Below are 6,192 nucleotides of genomic sequence, written 5' to 3' on the forward strand. Positions count from 1 at the left end.
ACCCTAAACGTTTTAATGTAGGTAATTAAAAGATTATAAAAAAGTTTTTAGAAATGTTAATTATTTACGTTCTAAGGTTGTATATAAAAGTTCTCAAAAAACCTTTTCTAAACGTAATTATAAACGTGCTGAAAACAATGAAATGTCGTTTTTAGGATGTTTTAAAAACATGAAAATGTTTGCTGGGCAATACAATACAATACAATTTTATTTAGGTAAGGTACATACATACAATAAATATTTACAAGGATTGTTTGACTTATAGGTATAGCTAGTACATACAATGCCTAAAGCCACTATTACGCAAAGCGTTTCGGGCATGATAAACTTAAATGACAAGCTTAATACTAATTGAGCACAAGAGGCTCACAACAGTCACTATACAAGGCACTTTACATCTATAGTGAGACACAGTTACTAGTCTTGCTCCACACCCACCCAACTGGGCGGCAGCTTTACAGTCATGTGCATGCATTACCTACAGTAAGCAAATTTTGGATACTTCGCTCAAATTTCGGGCAGCACATCATTATGAATGAAGTACTTACACATTTCTTGGACACTATTGATGGTGTTATCTCTAAATTCCGCAATTTTTTCACATTTCATTATATAATGACGTAAAGTATGCGGATCATTACCTAGCTGCCTAGGTAACATTACCTAGCTTCGAAACCTTACATTTGTCAGCATTAAACTGCATCTGCCAATCATTTGATATTTTCAAACCCCTAATTAGATCGTCTAGAGGTGATAGTGATAGATATTTGATTTATGATTTAATAGTGTATAATGCAATACATTAGCGTATATAAATCAGATATTTATTGGGCAATTCCAGATCATATTTGTGACCTAACAAAATTTGCCTGTTAACTTTTCGAATCATATTAAGGGGGTTTAAAAATAACAATATCAGGTAATAAATATTTATTTTCATTTTACATATAAATCATGACAACACAAAACTTATTGATGCTCATTACCAAAGAACAATGATGAAAGAAAATTAACGAGTCACCCATTAATTAAGGAGTCGCTGAATGCTAAATGCTGAAATCAAAGAAAATGACGTTTGGAAGTTAAATTTCAGGGATGACTTCATCCCTGAAATGACACTCTCTCTTCAGGGTTCCGCTTGTGGCCAAGGATATTAACATGTTGCTCGGGGTTACATTTTTCAGTCTACGTCGATGGTGTAGAAAGAAGAGCTGTTATACAATGGTAACGCCTCGCTGGCATCGTCCTCGTCTTCATCTAACAATTTTTTGAGCCAAAAATAACTGCAACAAACAGCGAATATTACCAGAAACAAGATTAGACAAAGTAAAACAACAAGCAAAATAACACATAGCGTTAACACAGAGACACCCATCTTCTCGATAACCTCAAGGCTGAGGTAATGTGAGGAATGGATTGATTGAAAGTCCCTAGAGGCGGCACGGGCATGAATAGCCCGTAAGTGGTAGCTTTTGGAGTGAATGTGTGCAAGACCGCAGTCGCACTTTATATGGCCCGTTCCGTTCAGTACATGTCACCATGACTAACGTCACACGAAGAGCAAAACAAACCAGTTCATTGACATGTTGTTAACTTACTTGACATTAAGGACGCTAATGCTGGATTTACTCGAATAGGTTATTGAGAGCCTAGAAACATGAATATAGGAAACAACGAAAACCGTAATAAAACATAAACAAACTAACATCAGTCCATAATAATAACATGTTAATGAAGGAAAGTACAGCAGACCTAATACATGGTAATTCCTTTCAAGTAAGTTTATTCAGGTCATAAAGTACATTCCAGAAGTACAGTGTAGCTTCAGGCTATTTCTATCCAGTTCTATTTGAGGAGTTCACAAATCCATGCAGTATATAAATAACCATATTTTATATTACAGCAACATTTACATTAATTCAATAGTCATCATATAGTACATATTACCAACTATGTAACAAGAATTCAATTACTGTATTACATTCTTGGGCAAAGTTTTTGAACCTCCAAAAAGTGTTCTCTTTCATACCATTACCACACATCCAAACAATTTGATGTGGTACGCTACTAATTTCTTTATTTGTATAAATCTCAAGCACTTTACACAAGAACAAAGTTATCTGAAGTGTGAGCGTGCGGCATACTACGTAATTTACAATTCTGATATTTTTCACTGCCATCAGTACCGTATTGCCAGTAATATTTATACACTAATCATAATTTAATGTACATAATTTGAATGGACATAACCGGGGGGATATTAATAGGGTATTAAAAGTATCAACACAGGACAGAACACGAAACAATGGATATAAATTGGATAAGTTTAGATTTAGGAAAGACTTGGGTAAATACTGGTTCAGTAACAGGGTTGTTGATTTGTGGAACCAATTGCCGCGTAACATTGTGGAGGTGGGGTCCCTCGATTGTTTCAAGCACGGGTTGGACAAGTATATGAGTGGGATTGGGTGGTTATAGAATAGGAGCTGCCTCGTATGGGCCAATAGGCCTTCTGCAGTTACCTTTGTTCTTATGTTCTTATGTTCTTATGTACAATGAGTCCTTCCATGTAGATTTTACCCTGCCCTTTGAGCAGGACGAGTGCATGCTTATTAGTGCGTAAGTTCTTAAGAACTTACATATAGTGTGTCACTGCTGGCCACAATTAAAGTTCTCCTGACTTCTTTTTTCTATATCTTCTTTGATCATCTTGTTTTCGTCTTTATTTGTTTCGACGTTATTTGCCATACAACATCGACAAGATTATTTTCCGTGGTCACTCTCGCTATTTCATCAACTGCCTCATTTAACACTATTCCTACATGTGACGGAATCCACATAAATCTGACTTTATTCCCATTTTCGTTAGTTACTTAATATTCCATCAACACTCGTCCACAATATGATGATATACTGGTTTTATGCTATTTAATGACTCTAACGCTCCTCTATCAATAAAAAATTAGTCATCTTTAATACTTCCTGTATACCTAATAATGCAGCCTGATGTTCAACCTGCGTTGAAGATATATTGTCAGTTAAGCGATGTCCAGTAACAATATCTATGATGCCGATGTCAGTGTACTCACTAATCAAGACTCCACATCCTGCCTTCCCGTCCTTAGTTACTGAGCTATTAAGTGTAAGTAAGCTCATTGAGAAAAGGAAGTACATCTCAAAAGGATAGAATAGCTTAGGCTATTTCTACCCTCGTGTATATAAGGTCCCTCAAGGGCCTCACAAATCCATACAGTACACAATTATTAATCATAGTTTACATTTCACATTCCAATGGTAATCACACGGCATGCTGTGAGATTTATTGATTATGCTTCACCTGTTATTTCTTGTTTTGGTAAAGACAGCCTAAACAAGTTGGAGAATTTACAAACTGAAGCTATGAGAATAATCCCAAGAATATTTTCATGGCTCAAAAGTACTATTACTGAGATAATGATGACATGAATGAACTTAACAGATTATCGGGGATAGAATTTCAGAGATAAATGAAGTTTCGGCGATTAGACTAATGAGAGGCGAGGGAGCTAATGAATTAATCCTCTCACTTCAAAAGATTGATTGATTGATTAAGATTAAGCCAACCAGGAGGTGACACGGGCATGAATAGCCCGTAAACTTCAAAAGGTTGGAAGAAATGAATAATGGATGTGAAAGCATAATAAGATCCTTATCGTGATCCAGTGCTTTTGATGGAGGATGAACAAGACGATTCCAGGCATGTGGCCTTGAAGCGCCTTCAGCAGCCAGCACATCTGCTTGTTCATTTCCACAGATTCCAACATGGGAGGGGATCCACAGAAATTTGATGATTCTTCCTGGATTGGTTAGTACTCTCACCGCTCTCTTGATCTCAGTGACTATCGCAAGATTTTCTGTCTGATTTGTAATAAGGCTTTGTAGCGCTGTTTTAGAATCAGTGCAGATCACTGTACCGTTAGTGCTTCGTTCAAGGAATCTTAGCGCCTTAACAATGGCAGTTAGCTCGCCTTGTGTTGAAGAGGCATCTGTCTACCAGAATCGGCCTCCTTGAACCGGAATTAAGCTCTCTTAATTAAGGACACAGTTACTAAATTTGAACCAGCAGAAACTACTAGGAAACAGGAAGAAATGTTGCAAAAGTTTGAGAATCATTTGAACACCCTACAGAATCAATACAGTTACCCAAGACGAATCAGACCAACAAAAGCTCCTTGAATTTGTCATTATCTCATCACATGTTTTCTCCCAAGAAGCTGATGGAAAGGACTGTACTGCCATCGTTATCCGGGAATTGCATGATAAGATGACGTGTACAATTCAAGCAAGAGACATCAAATCAGCATATAAAGTGGGTACCAAATCATCTGGGGCAAATAACAGAAGAATTCGTGTGAAATTAGATAGCTGCCCCCACAAGTCAGACCTTATCAGAGCTGCAGTCTCTAGTAAAAACCTCTGTTTATGTGAATGAATGTCTGAGCAGGAACAAAGTCTCTTCTTTAAACTGCGTGAAGTCTGTACAAATTCCATTGGGTTAATCAAACATTGTTTTGTAAGAGATGGTAAAATTCTAGCTAAGAAGACTGACACTGGAAAAACCTATGAAATAACCACTGAGGCGCACCTCGGGTCTTTCCTCAATGACTGGGATAATAGATGAATTATCAGAATATAAATTATAGTATCATATAACAACCAAAGTGTACTACAGCTCTGCCTTTCCTTTCAAAAGGTTTTTAAATTTGATATTTCTGTTTTGTCTTTTTTCTTATTGTTTTTCACTTGTTTATCCCACTATTTTATATGGTTTATTTTGTCCCACCATCTTATATTGTTCATTTTTTCATTTGTTACTTACTGTATTGTTATTTGCTATTACTGTAGATCTCTGATACAGATAATGGCTCCAAAGAGCCTCCACTTACGGGCTCACCATAGCCGTGCTACTTGGAACTTTTTTCGTTCTGAGTAGCTGAATCTAAAACAACAACATCCACAATTGCTACTCCTGTCTGTTACAAGGCATCCTTTCATATGTCCAATGAAAAAACTGTAGACAAGCTACAAAACATTAAAAAGAGGAGCATTGCACACGAGCATCATCATATCTACCAATCACTTCACATTTCCATCACAATATGCCACACTATGTAACTAGCTAATCAAGACTAACTTGAATCAGTCAAATGAACTTTGAGGCTCAGTTCCTGAGTCCATTATGTCTAACATTTCCCTATACCACACACAGAATGAGTATGGGGTACACTGCCCTCCACAGGATGGTTGAGGTCCACTAGCAGCCACAGGGACATCCACTACACATAAGGGGCATAACTGGCTGACCCCGTCAGTGTTCAAGAGAGAACTTGACAAACACCTTCAAAGGATACCTGATCAAAAAAGTTGCGATTCAGGTCAGGCTGCGATCAGCCGCGCCCAGCAGCCTGGTCAAGGACTAGGCCGAGGAATGCTAAGCCTCGAAATCATCACAAGGTAAGGGCAAGTATGGGACCCACTGCCCTCCACAGGGTGGTTATGAGGTTCTTTAAAAGCCACAGGATGGGTATGGGATCCATTGCCCTCCATAGGGTGGTTATGAGGCCCTTTAAAAAGCCACAGGATGGGTATGGGATCCATTGCCCTTCACAGGGTGGTTATGGGGTCCTTTAAAAGCCACAGGATGGGTATGGGGTCCACTGCCCTCCACAGGGTGGTTATGAAGTCCACTACCAGCCACAGGATGGGTATGGGGTGCACACCACCTAAAGCACAACTATCACAATAGTTGTCACAATGGTGATAACTATCACAGTGTCTTGTCAATCATTTCAAATTTCCATCAGAGTATGTCACACTGTCAACGTATCCACTAAGCATATCACAATTTCCATTACCATTTACTTCTCTAATGGATAAACTATTGTATCAGTGTGCATTTTAGGGGCAGATCCATTTTGTTTATGCCTATACAGTATATTATTGGCATTAGTTCTTAATCCACCTCTACATACTGTATTCAAAAACTAATATGAAAGCTAATAAAACAGACCTAATAAAGGTGTATATCTAATTATTTCCTTTCAAAGAGGTACATTCTGATTATTGGCCAATAGTTCACATAATTCATGTCTGCCAATAAATGCATATATATATTAACTTTGCTTTCACAGGATACATATTAATATAATACCA

The sequence above is a fragment of the Procambarus clarkii genome, chromosome 24 (genome assembly GCF_040958095.1).
Source record: "Procambarus clarkii isolate CNS0578487 chromosome 24, FALCON_Pclarkii_2.0, whole genome shotgun sequence".
NCBI classification, from domain to species: Eukaryota; Metazoa; Arthropoda; class Malacostraca; order Decapoda; family Cambaridae; genus Procambarus; species Procambarus clarkii.